Below are 14,803 nucleotides of genomic sequence, written 5' to 3'. Positions count from 1 at the left end.
GCAATAAGTGAAAACAACAACTGGCGAATTAGGTATAATAGAGAAATATACGAGCAATATAGCGAACCAACTCTAGCACAATACACTAAACTGCAGAGATTACGGTGGGCAGGGCACGTGGTCCGCATGCATGAGAATATAATCCCCAGAAAATTACTAAATGCAAGAATGCAGGGAAAAAGACCTGTTGGAAGACCTAAAAAGAGATGGGAAGACGAAGTCAATGAGGATGCCAGGAACTGGCTGGAAACGCGTTTATGGAAAAGAACAGCGGTAAATCGAGATGAGTGGATAAGTTTGTTGAAGGAGGCCAAGGCCCGATTTGGGCTGTAGTGCCATTGTATGGATGGAAGTTTGATAGACAATATTACATTATTTACATTATTATGGCTAATGTTGTTATGCTAATGCTAATGGTAAAATTATTTATTTTAGTCCAAGTAAGTCATAATACACTTTTACACTACTACAAAAAACGTTCAAAAGTGCCCCCTCTGCTCCTAAATCAAATTATTATTGTAACTGCTCTTTATCATAAACTAAAACAATTTTACTACTGGATTTAGCGTTTTATCTCTTTGAACTTTATGGAACTGGTAAATTAGAAAGTATATATTTTATTACATACCACTTTGACTGTTAAAATAATATCTAACTTTAAATATTTTCACATTAACTAACAACATCATTCTGTTTTGTTACTAATGGAAAGATTCACTTTAGTTAACAGCATAAAGTTAACAGCGCTATAAAACCTATCTTTATTCGGGTTCATTTTTCATATCAACCACTGAGAAGTCAGAACTATAACAGTAATTTAAGTTAATGCAGTTGGATTTATGCCAGTAGTCGTTGGAAATAAGATATGGTAAATTTATGTTACGCCTTGGGACTAAAAAATAAAGTGGCGGTCGGTAAAACGCTGTGGAAACAACTGATAAAAAAATCAAATATGCGAAATTTGCAGTTTTGGTTAATTTAGTTTAACTGGCTTGGAAATTACAGTGTAAACAAAGATTATCTGAACGAGAGTGGTATAGTATTTCTAAAAGTAGAAAGATCTGAGATCAACGACTTACATTTGCAATAAAAATCATTAATATTGTTTTTAGTTGCTTTTGTAAAGTCTGCAGCCAATAATTTTTCTAGTTTATCATTTATTTTTATTATTTAGTCATTAGAATTAATTAGCGTACATCGAGCAGCTGCAAATGAAATCAATTGATATATTGATCCCCATATCCCCAATCTCCGTGGAGAAATATACTTACACAAATACTTACCATGTCGGGTATTCTTCTTTCTGGTTTTTCCCCTTATAATTTACTATGGAATCACTAACAGGAGAATTTTACTGTCATCATGGCATGTGTTTGTCTTTTTAAAGACGAATTACATGCTATGATATTTTTCTGACAGATATTCTCAAGTTAAAGTTGATTTCATGTAATCTTACAATTAAAGTCGTCTCAGGAACGCAACTCAACAATATTGGCAATATGATTTTAAAGTCGTCTACTTTAAAATGTATAATACAGGGTGTTTCAAAAAAAGGTAACCTCGTCTCTAGGGTAGGTAAAAAACTGAAAAATAATTGGGGTTTGCTTAGTAAAAAAGTTTGTAACTCCATCCGTTTTCAAGATACAGGGCGTTGAAGAAAAAAAATTTTACGCATTTTTTACGATTTTGCCGAAACTACTGGCAACATTGTAATGAAATTTTATACGAATATGTTTTGGAAGCTAATACATCCCATGATTTTGTTTTTATATCTGATTCTCATAAAGGGCGCTAGTTACACGGATCGTACTAAGTATTAGTCAATATAACTTTTTTAAGAGTATAATTATTAATCAAAATTTCAAGTAAACTTAAACATCATATAATTTTACACGAAAAAGGTACTCTTGATAAAACTCGATACTGTGTACGGTGTTCGGAATATTTTGATTTAAAAATTATGAAGTAATAATTGATGCTGGTAGTAATGATAAAGTTCTAATAGGTATACCTCTATTTTCTCCAAGTGTGCCATGGAAATCTGACATTTATTGATTGTTATGACGATAAATCAACAATAATTAGAGTTTTGAAACCTTGTTATTTGTAAAATCAAATCAAAATGTACTTAAATGTTGAATACACTGACATGTTATTAACCTTAGGCGAATGTTTAGGATGTTCTAGTGCAGCTGTGACACGTTATGCAGAAAAGTTTCCTAGAAGAAACTTACCAAGTAAAAAAACATTTAGAGCCGTTGAACGACGTTGTCGAGAAACTGGGAATGTGAGACCAAATAAAATAAATTTTGGTAGACCAAGAACAACAAGAACAATTAATAAAGAAAATAATATTTTAAATTTACTGGATCAAGATCCAACAGTTAGCGTAATGAATATAGCAAAATAAACAAATACTTCTTCTTCAAGTACTTGGCAGATACTGAAAGAACAGCAATTACATCCTTATCATTACAGATAAGTCCAAGAGCTCTTGCCAGATGATCTACCGGTTAGAGTGAATTTTTGTGAAACATTGCAACAAAGGACAGCCCACAATCCAAATGGTGGCCGGACAAGGCCACCTTTACGCGACAAGGTATGTTTAACTCCCATAATGCACACTACTGGTGTGATGAGAATCCACGAGTCAAAAGGGTATCACATTACCAACACTAATTTAAAGTTAATGTTTGGGCAGCAACTTTAGGTAACAAATTAATAGGTTATCATATTCTACCTGAAAATTTAAATGGTGATATGTATCTTGATTTTTTAAACAATTCCTTATTCGAGATATTAGAAGATTTAACGCTAAACGAGCGAAGATCTGTGGTGGAGCTCCACCACACTTTGATAGGTGGAGGTGAAGGTGTCGTAATTGGTTGAGTAATCATTTTTCGAATCGATGGATTGGTGGAGGTGCAGAAGCTCCGACTCATTGGCCTCCTCGGTCAGGCGATTTTAACCCTTTGGACTACGCAGTTTGGTCCTATATTAAGCAAAAAGTCTATGATACAGAGGTAAATTCACACCAAGAATTAAAAGAAAGAATTCAACGTCAATTTAATGACATAATAGCTGATCCCCTACCGTTTAGAAGGTTAATGGAATCTTTAGAAAAAAGAATAGACTTGTGTATTCGCGAAAATGAAGGGCATTTTGAACACTTACTGTAATTGAATTTTATTTTATGTTTTTAGTCATTAATTAAATTTTCTTCTTGTGAGTTTTGTTTAATTACTAACTATTTTATACCAGCATCAATTATTACTTCATAATTTTCAAATCAAAATATTCCGAAAACGGTACACAGTATCGAGTTTTACCAGGAGTACTTTTTTCGTGTAAAATTGAATGATGTTTAAGTTAACTTAAAATTTTGATTAATAATTATACTCTTAAAAAAGTACTATTGACTAATACTTACTACGATCCGTGTAACTAGCGCCTCCTATGAGAATCAGATATAAAAACAAATTCATGGGATGTATCGGCTTCCAAAACATATTCGTATAAAATTTCATTACAATGTTGCCAGTAGTTTCGGCAAAATCGTAAAAAATGCGTAAATTTTTTTTTCTTCAACGCCCTGTATCTTGAAAACGGATGGAGTTACAAAAATTTTTTACTAAGCAAACCCCAATTATTTTTCAGTTTTTTACCTACCCTAGAGACGGGGTTACCTTTTTCTGAAACACCCTGTATATGTCTGAATTGTCAATATAAATCAGATAATCAGAAAAGTCAGATAAAATTAAATTAGAAGAATTTTTCACCAAGTAACAATGAAACAATACTTGTTTAATTTAGTAATGTTTGTATTTTGAAAACGATTTCCGAAGTGGAAATTGGAACGTTAATAAACTTACTTTAACCTTTAATTGTGGATTATTCCCATTTAAATAGTCACTATTTTATTCAATAATGCACTCTGAATTTATTTGAACCATAACTTTTCGTTATAACTAATCGAAAAACTTAACAAACTAATCAGTTGTAACAACTCTCTTCGAGTTAGAAAATCGATAAAATTATTTTTTCAATTGAACAGTTTCCAGCTAAAACATCATCGTTTTCATTAGATGACAATAATTGGCAAGTGGCTTTTCTTTTACTCGGTTATGCAGCCCTTGTCTGCTACTCTTTGTAAGGGATATAAATTTCTGAACAGACCCCTTTTAATGGCCATCAGAATCACAAGTCGGAAACCACTGCGGACTCTTATCAAAGCAAAATCAGCGAACAAAGAAAAACAACGAAAAATCAAAGACATTTAGGCCAGTTTGTGGCTATTTGCCGAAGTGATTGAATTTCAGCCGGTTTCTTTCTGTTTAAACAAGAAAACGATCGGAAGCGATAACAAAATTATGTAAAAGAGGAAAGTAAATTCAATATTTTTTTAAAAAAGTAGATACGTTCCTGCGTTCTTGGACTTTTTCACTATTTTATTTCAGCGTTTCTGCATTTTTGTATTAAAAAAATAATTAATTAGACAATTGAATGAAAAATGAAAAATCATAATCGAAAAAAGGAGTACGACCTTTAATCCAATATATATATATATATATATATATATATATATATATATATATATATATATATATATATATATGTATATATATATATATATATATATATATATATATATATATATATATTGTTATGTTTCTTCTTTCCCAACCAAAGAAAAATAAATAAAAAAATCCATCGAAATAAAATTTTAAGATATCAATATAAACAAATTGTATATAGTAATTTAAGATAAGATTTAGTGTAGATAAGAATATAAATTTTTCCGTTTCAAACAAAATTATCAAAAAAACCTTTGTTTAGAATTAGAAGACATTTTACCTGTAAGTTAATCTTTTCATTGTTTGTATAATCGAGTATTAACTGACCATATTCTAATCTTTTGAAATATGTATAATTGTGTATAAATGTGGTAAACACAATTTGAGCTTTTGATTGGACGGTCGTTTTTAAATGGGAATTTGTGAGCCGATCATGAGAACCGGAGAAGTCAGTTACAATTTGGTCATCGAAGAAAACAGTCGTTTGTCTCAAGATAGGGTGTGGTTCGTGAGTTGGATACCGGCATAGAAAAAAGAATTGAATAGTTTTGCAGAAGGAGATAGCAAGTAGATTGAAAGAGGTCCTTGTATCTACCGTTGGCATTTTGTGAAGATTTGTGAAAGTAGTTTTACGGCATCAAGTTGACAAAAGGAGGTCCTTGTGTCAATAATAAGTAGTTGAGTTTTTGGAGAAGTGCATCAGGTGTTTTTGGTTAGTGCAGCAGGTTTGCAGAGACGTTAGGAAGGAGCCTAGGTGCCAAAAAGGAGAGATCACATCATTGAGGAGACTGGATTTTTCTGGGTATGTTCCAACATACAACTCAATAAGAAAATAAGCTATAAGTGTTTTGTACAATTGAATTTTATATCTGTGAAGGATCGGTTTGACATCATGGTCATTAGCATTCAAATTTAAGAACTGAGGTTTTGTTAGGCTAATCAAAAGTTTAAAGTTTTGTTGTTTCTTGTTTCAAGTAAAGAAAAATTTAAGTAAAATTGGTTTTCACTTAATATAAATGTATGTAGATTTAAAATCTTATTATTATAAAAATTTGATTTATTTTCTTGTATGCTGATTGATAAGATAACGACAGAATTTGATAATTGTTTTATTCATTCATATAAAATAAAGAATTGTAAATTTTTGTAATATAATATTTTTTTTTATTCTTATCTTTCTTCTCTATCCCGATAAAAGACAACTAGAAAATCTTTGAATCCATCGAACACAGGTAACATAAGGAGTTTATTTTACTTTTGATAACAAATAAGTTATATTTTTTATTGGCTCAATAAACTAAGATTAAAGTCAAAATAAACAATCATAATAATATATATATATATATATATATATATATTAAGTATATATATATATATATTATATATATATATATGTATATATATATATATATATATATATATATATATATATATATATATATATATATATATATATTATAATCAATACGTTATGTTCACTTTTTTGAGCTTATTTGATTTATCCCCGGGGATTTAATACGCATTAACATTCTTTAGTTCCATAGTTTGTTGCATGATTTGGATAGTCTAAAATATTTCCTTATCCTTTCCTACCTCTTTTTATAGCTTTTTAATCTCTGAGTCTCAATGTCCCATGGCTATTTTTATTTTTGAATTTGCTGCTCTAAATAAATTAATTTATCTGCATTGATACCAATCACGTAGACTCTTCAACCAAGAACTCTGCCTTCTACCAACCAAGTTCTGAAACAGTTCTATTTCTTTACCAACCCTCTCCGCTACTTCTTTATTTAAATTCTATCAGCCGATGATATTTTTAATACTATGCGATATAGTCAGACTTAGAAAGCCTCAATTATTTTTAAATCACTTTTTTTAATGTCCAACTCTCAGCTCCATGTCTTCTTCTTCTTCTTGTGCCACTCCTATCGGAAATTGGAAATCATCAAGGCTATCCTGACCTTGTTTACAGCTGACCTAAAGAGTTCATTAGTGGTAGAGCCAAACCAATCTCTTAAATTACGCAACCATAACATTCTTCTACGGCCTAGATTCCGTTTTCCTTCTATTTTTCCTTGCAATATATTTTGAAGCTCCATGTAGTTATATTGAAAATATATAGCATCAAATGGTACGTAGTCTGATTTCCAAATTAAAATTTCTGCACGTTAGGACTGGCTTCATTCGTATAAATATTGATCATTTCTTTCGGCCTGTTTATTTCTGCAGTATGATCAATAATTGTCAATATGTGGTATATATTTTGTGGTCATTTTGTAATTATCGATTGTTGTCTATTAATTTGAACTATAACACTATGATTCCAGTATAAAGTTTCAATTATCTTACTGATTTTACTGTCAATGTGCTTATTTATAAGCACTGATATTAATTTTTTATGGCTTACTCTATCGAAAGCTTTCTCGTAGTCAACAAAGCTCAAGTGTAGGTCAACGTTCACATCCCGACATCGCTGAATCAGTATGTTCTTATGGCAAATAGTCCTTCTCGAGTACCCTTTCCATTTCGGAATCCAAACTGCGTCTTACTAATACCCTCCTGTAACTCTTCATATATTCTCTTATGCATTACTTTAAGCAGTATTTTTAAAGTATGAGTTATGAGGCTTAGTGTTCTATAGTCAAAGCACACTTTTGCTACTTGTTTTATAGAGATGGTTATAAAAAATGACTTCAGCCCATCTTAGACCATGTTGAACAAATCTGCCAATACTTCCAAGTTATCCTCTTCCACTAGTTTTAAAAGTTCTGCTGGTAATTAATCTAATCCAGATGAGTTATTATATTTAGAGCTTTTGATAGCATATTTGGTTTCATCTATCGTGATATTTTGTCTCTCTTAAGAGATTAGATTAAGATATATTAACTTTGCCATCCTCACAAATAGAAGACAAAGAGATAATCTGATTGAAACAATATAATCATTATATTATCCATGTACGCCATTTGAAAAATCATCATCATTGGTGCTACAGCCCTATAAAAGAGCCTCGACCTTCCCAAGTCTATTACGCCAGTCAGTTCTATTTATTGCTAACAGTTTGCTGCGCCTATTTGTCTACCATCCTCATCTACACCATCCCTCCATCTGAGTTTTGGTCTACCCCTACTTCTACTTCCCACAGGTTGTGACATAAAGACATCTTCTAGGAGGGTTGTTCTGCTGTGATCTTGCCAGATGTCCGTCCCATCTTAGTCTTCTTATTTTTATAAAGGATACTACGTCTTTACCACCATCATATGTTTATATCTGTGATATATCTCGTAGTTGTACCTCCTTCTCCAAACACCATTTTCACAGATGCCACGAAATATTCTTCTCAGGATCCTTCGTTCAAATATAAGCAGGAGATTTTCATCTGCCTTGGAAATGGTCCATGTCTCCGACCCATATGTCAACACTGGTTGTATAAGGGTTTTGTATATGGTTATTTTTGTTTTTTTGGCTTAAGTTTCTGCTTCTCATATGTCTACTCAGTCCAAAATAGCATTTGTTTGCTAGGATTATTCTTCGCTTGATTTCTTCCGTCATGACGTTCTCCTTGGTGATCAGGGAGCCTAAGTATGTGAATTTGTTCACCACTTCAACGCCATTTGCTAAATAAATAAATAAATTTTAATGATTGTATTTACCAACACAATTACGAATACAATACTAGAACTTTATATTTATGTCCATGGTTCAGCGCAATCAGGCTTATCAACCTTGTTATTTCGTCTTTTTTGACCTTGAGTGATTGAGTGATAATATATACCATTAATACATTTGAATATATAAATTATTATTTATTTACGGCCTGCATATTCCATGTGAAAACTGTCCAAATAAACAAAAAAGATATTATAGTAGGCGGTGCAGTAGACTAGGGCAAAGTTATATACTGTTTTCGATATTTTTAAAATTTAAAGAAGATTTTTAAAATTGAATAAAGTAATTTTATTATTTATTTATTATTTATATTTTAAATAAATTATGTTATATTCAAAGATTTTAATGAATTATTAGGTTTGCTTATAACGCCAACTGTTTAATACAAACGAAATATTTACTTAAAATATTAATTATTATCATTTGATATTAAATTTAATTATTATATAAACTAAATATTATGCTTAAAACTAATAATTATATTTATATATAATTATTTTAATACGGGAAATATGTTAAACATTTAAACAAATGATTCAATGTTGCTATCATCGAGTTAGAATCTATGGAGAGGGCATCACGTGACTAAAAACGACCTCACTTCGGCCATATTGTTTTGACACTTTTGACAGATCGTATATGTTTGTTTACGTTTGTTGATTTTCGAATATTTTTAGTTTTATAATACTTTTATAGAAACTGTAATAATATATTGTGATAGTGCATAATAATGGTTTCTTGTTCTCAACGTAGTTGCAGTGGCAGAAGCAATGTTAATAAAAAATCTTCAGGAATAACGTTCTACAGGTTAGTATACAAATATGTAAACAAAGTAATAGCCCGTACTTCAGAGTATAAATTAATAGTATTTGACTATTAATTTCTCTTTATGTATAATATATTGTGTTTTTAGTGTTTACCGCGGGATAAATAAATCATAGTTTATTAAAAATGTATTGCACTTTGTAGATTATGATTAAATCTTCTGAATGACTAGTCATATTTTTATAGTAGTTTTAATATTATTGAGTTCGGCCATGATCTTACCGCCATATTGGTATCACCTTTAGCCACGCCTACCCACGTCGTTTTTAATACACACGTTAATATGCACAGAGCTTCTCCATAGATTCTTACTCGATGGTTGCTATTAATCTGATGAGATTTAAATTTTGACAATAGATGCGAATCCAATATTTTATTGACATATGTTGAAGCAAAGCTTCTATACTGGCATTGTATTACTTTTTTCTCCACAGTAAAACGCTGAGGCATGCGTTACATATCAGCTCTCAACCTGCGGTTCTTCAGTATAGCAATGTTAAATTGGGACATAATTTTCAGTATTTCTTATATTAATATGTGCTCTAAAAGCTAAAGATCTTAAAAACTTCCACTGAAGCTCTCTCCAATCCATCAATGTAGACTTGATAAAATGGGGTCCAAACAACAGAGCAGTATTTAAGACCTGAGCGTACCAGAGAGCAATACAATAATTTGAATACAACTGGTGACAGATCATGACTGTTACGATAAATAAAACCAAGATTACGAAAACCTGTCTCCTTATTTTTTAGAAAATGGCTTCTAAATGTCAATGCATAATCCAATAATACACTCAAATCTCTAATCTCAGTAACTGAATTCAAGAGTACATCTTTAAGAACATATCTTAAACCATTTTGTTTTGACCACAAACATATATTATTGACATCATCTTGCAAGATATCTCTATCCGATTTATCTTGTATACAACGAAATAACTTAAGCTCATCAGCAAATAGCAGAAAGTGTGAGTTTTTGATAGCCTTACCAATATCGTTAATGAACAAGTTAAAAAACAAGGGGCCACAATGAGACCCTTGTGGGACACCAGAACAACAATGAAATTCTTTTGAAATATAATTGTTAATACGAACTTGCTGTGTGCGTCCCATCAGAAAACATCCAATTAACAATGAGCTCACCAAAGCCAGATGCACGAGGTTTGTGGACCAAAAGGTTATGATTAATCTGGTCAAAGGCCTTTGAGAAATCAGTGTAAATGCTGTTGACTCTCAAATGCATCCAACAAGTATTGTTGGTAATTGACAAGGTTTGTTACTGTTGACTTCCCGTTAGAAAATCCATGTTGTTCATCAATAATTATGTTTTTGCAAGCCCAGGTTAGATTTATCGATACCAATTTATCAAGAAGTTTCGAAGTTGCTAATTGAATAGTTATACCTCTATAATTGTTAACACACTCACGATTGCCAGATTTATGGATAGGTGTAAAAAACCTATTCTTCCAATACCGTAGAAATCCAGATAATGACAATGATAATGACGATGGAAAAATACAGTTCTTAATAAGTGCTGCAGGTATACCATCAGCTCCCCAAAAATATGTAGTTTTTAAACTCATAATCCCCTCGAAAACATCAGTCAGACTAAATTTCAGAATCTGGAAATCCACACTGTAGTCCAATTCAAAATTAAGTAAATTAAACTCACTATCATTATATGTACCTGAAAAATAACTGGAAAATAGATTGACTATTTCATCACCATTCTGAGCTATTACATCCCCACCTACAATTAAGTTATTAATTTAAGTAGTTCTCGTTTCTTAGGTTTTACAAAACTATTCATACTACAAGGTGAATGTACAGTCCATTTAATTTACAAACCGTTGCACGTCATTATCTACGTCAGAGATCGAAGTTGACATAGTTGCCAAAGTATAAAAAAATCCTGAATCCATTTTAAATTAAATAGGTCACATAATTATTATTATACTCTTTACAACGACTATTTAAATTCTTACGTGACATTTTTAAAATAAAACATACTAATTTTGTTCTAAAAAGAACAGATTTTATTAAATAGGTAAAAATATAAAACAAGAGGTATTCACTTTAAAATTTAAAATAATAAAGTACAAAAAGTGTCAACACCGCAACTGTCAAATAAGTGTTACTAATTTATGCCAAAATTTCACCTTCGTTCGATTACAGTTACAGTGTGTTCCGAACAAATGTTCTGCATAAAAACGCTTTATAATACATTTACACAAATTAAATGAAACATATTGTTGTCTATTTCTTTAAGTTAACATTAATAGAAATCTTTAAATATTAGTTCTACGCGTATATAATAAAATATGTCTAGTGGCTGTAATGCCAGTGTACTCGGCAAAGTAAAAAAGAACACACCTACCGCCTAAATATTTCATGTTGGTATCATGTGACGTCACTGGCTATGACGCCGATGACGTGCAACGGTTTGTAAATTAGATGGACTGTATTACGAACAGAAAGTAGCATCCTGGTTCGCTGTTAATTATCGTAATATATATACCGAAATTACTACGTGTTTGATAATAACATGAATCTCTCCATTTTATATTAATATAGAGACTTCAGACATAACTCGATATTATTATACTATATAGTTTTAACTCTATTACGAACTAGACTCATCTCTGCGTAGTAAAACAAGGAAAACAAGCATGAAGTTTCAGCTTTTGAGCATAATATCATTCAGAAGTTCAACTGAACCATTTACTATCTGCTTTCACTAACCCCTTTATGTTTGGACAGACGACAAGTCGTTTAAACTGAATAGATGATCATGTTTTAACTATATTCTAAAATATTATATGCCGTTAGTACTTATTTTAGTAGCGAACTTTTACAACTGATTAAACTTTTAGAAGCTAGATTGTACTTTAAGCTCTGTATAGTTGTTGATGAAATGGCGCGACTAAGTACCTTATAGTCTTATGGTATAGTATATTTCAGCGTTCTAGATGTAAATCCGCAGCTAGATGCAATATATTTTTATTTTTCATTTAGATTATTAATTTTTTTAAGTTAATAAAATAAATAAAATTAAAAACACGAGTATTTTAAGAACGAATTGCTAAGTAAAAATTTTTGCTTATTGCCAACAAAAATAGTAAATTGCAAAAATCAATCAGTAACTTAATTATTCTCATCTCATGAAAACTTAGTAAATACTCTATGCTAATTGAAAAACACACTACTTGTTCTTGTTGTAGATTGTAATATAATTGGTCTATATATCTCGCGGTAATTTGGCTTTCTAGGAAAATATGATTTAAATCTCTAATAGAAACATTATCACAGAAGCAAACTGGTGAATTCACTATTCCTAAATTATGTAGATGTGCCACATATTTCCCGTGTCGAGTTTAGGAAAGAAAAATTCCATTGTTTTTCCCATATTTTATTTATTTTAACTTTAATGTCATTTATTGCAGCACTCAATGAAATCTGAGTTAGGATATAAACCTTTGTTATTTCATCTTTGACCAACCAGTCCGTACTTATTATAGTGTATAAGCCCATGAGAAATTTTTAATGGGTCAGTTAACCTAGCATAAATCACTTATAAAACAATACTACAATATGTAACAATATGTACTACAATGTAACAAACTTTGGAAACTATGTCGTCTAACCTTATCGATACACAAAGCCAGAGCTTTGTGCCCTCTGCCAAGCTTTTGAACACTGTGGCAATTCTTATTTGCCTACCACGTTGGGTGTCACTTGCAACAATATATAATTGCTTATAGGGGGTTGAAAGGGGGGACTAAACAAATACTGGGCTGGAGATAGGGTAAGCAAATAATATTTGCTTACCCTATAATGGGTGATCTTCGGTTAATGTCCGAAGATCACCCATTATCAGCAATACAGGATAGTTTGAACTATGTATCACGAATCATTATCTAAAAATTTTTGTACCGGCATGTAAGTAGTATTTTGTTTATTTTTAATTCAATAGATTATCTCTTACCAATTTGTGGGTTTTCACTTTGTCCGCTAAACAAATTTTATGCATATTTATAAACACAGACATGTAATATTGGCATAATTACTATAACCTTTTTTGATCTATATTTTTATAAGACAGCACCCTAATATGGGCTTTTTACAATTTCAGCATTTAATTTACTTTGTACCGTTTGACCTGAAGATGCTTTGCAAAGTTTAGAAAGCGAAACCGGTCGTTTTGGTAGTAAAATTAAATTGATTGTGAGTAAGTCTAATTTTATTTCTTTTAACTATTTGAAATGGACTCACACAAGTAACACATTCATGATATTCTTTCACTTATGGGTTTCAATTCCATAATTTTATATCTCATTTTCCCTATCACCATAAAAGCCGTTCCTCCATATCCCTGTTTTTCTTCGCCTGCAAACCATACTCTATAATTTTCCTTTTCGATTTTTCTATGGTCGTCTCATCTGGTTTTCTGAATTCCTGCAATATCTATCTTATATCGTTTTAACTGCGTCGCTAGTTCTTCAGATATAGGCAAAAGAAAAAAGCTCTAGCAATCCACGACATTTACAGCAAATGCCACTACACAAACATTTGAAAAGCTTTCATTTTCCAAATGTGTACCTTTATAATGTTTATGTGCCGCTTCCTTACATATGAGGTCTGTAGGTATCCATGCTTCGAATTCATATATAAATATACTGAAGACATGCTATCTGAGAAAAAAGTCCTCAAAGGTAGACTGATATGACGTATACCCTTCATTTTTATAAAAGTGACTCGAGCGTGTTCTATTTAGAACCTTATTCCCATCTGGACTTCTGTTCCGTCTCAATTTTCATTAAGTGGGCAGCCCAAATATATGTACTGTTAAGCACGTTCCATAATTTAGTCTAATATTTTTCATAATTTTTTCCTAGACTTGTAAAGTGCTGCAATTAAAACATCAGCTGAAGGTATCAACAAAAATACAAAATTTGATTGTTTTATTTTTTACATCAAGACTATATCATATTAACGACAAAGATTGATGACAAAATAACTCAAATCGATATCAGAGTTACCTGACTAGAGCATAGCGCTAAAGGAGCTATTCCGAAAATCAGAAATCGCTAAGGACCTCCGAATATTGGCGTGGAACGCAAATGGACTGTTACAACATCAGATCGAGTTGCAAGAGGTAATGACATAGAGAAAATTTATCTGTGTCTCGTTTCTGAAACACATTTTACTAAACAGTGAAATCATATATAAAATTTAGGTGGTATAGAGAATATTCTACTGTACACCCAGATAATACAGTTAAAGGAGGAACCGCTATCATAATTAAAGATAACATCTTGCATCATAAGGAATTAAAATATGCAATTGAGCACATACAAGCTATAACAGTATGTGTGAAGACGAAAGCACATACCGTAAATCTAAGTTCAATATATTGTCGTCCTAGACATTCCATTAAAAGAGAATAATATAAAGAGTTTATGAATACTTACGGAAGAAGGTACATTGTCGGTGGTGACTTTAATGCAAAGAATACCCTCTGGGACTCTAGGCTAACTACAACTAAAGGAAAAGAACTATTGTTAGCTGTTAAAGAACAAAAGAGTGAAGTAATATCTACTGGTAGACCAATATACTGCCGATAGAAACACAATTCCAGACCTAATAGATTTCTTTATTTACAAAAATATCTCAACTAACTATCTGGATATCAACGACGGCTGGACCATGAACTCTGATCACTCACCTATAATTTTA

At 31.4% G+C, this 14,803-nt stretch overlaps 1 protein-coding gene across 1 annotated transcript in view; it reads right to left on the bottom strand.

The window, feature by feature from the left end:
- The window catches only part of LOC140441555 (uncharacterized), a 789,370-nt gene that overhangs the window by 105,125 nt on the left and 669,442 nt on the right, over window positions 1-14,803 (bottom strand). The window lies entirely within an intron of this gene.

This window comes from Diabrotica undecimpunctata, chromosome 1 (genome assembly GCF_040954645.1).
Source record: "Diabrotica undecimpunctata isolate CICGRU chromosome 1, icDiaUnde3, whole genome shotgun sequence".
Classification (NCBI taxonomy): domain Eukaryota; kingdom Metazoa; phylum Arthropoda; class Insecta; order Coleoptera; family Chrysomelidae; genus Diabrotica; species Diabrotica undecimpunctata.
This window is presented reverse-complemented; position numbering and strand designations above follow the sequence as displayed.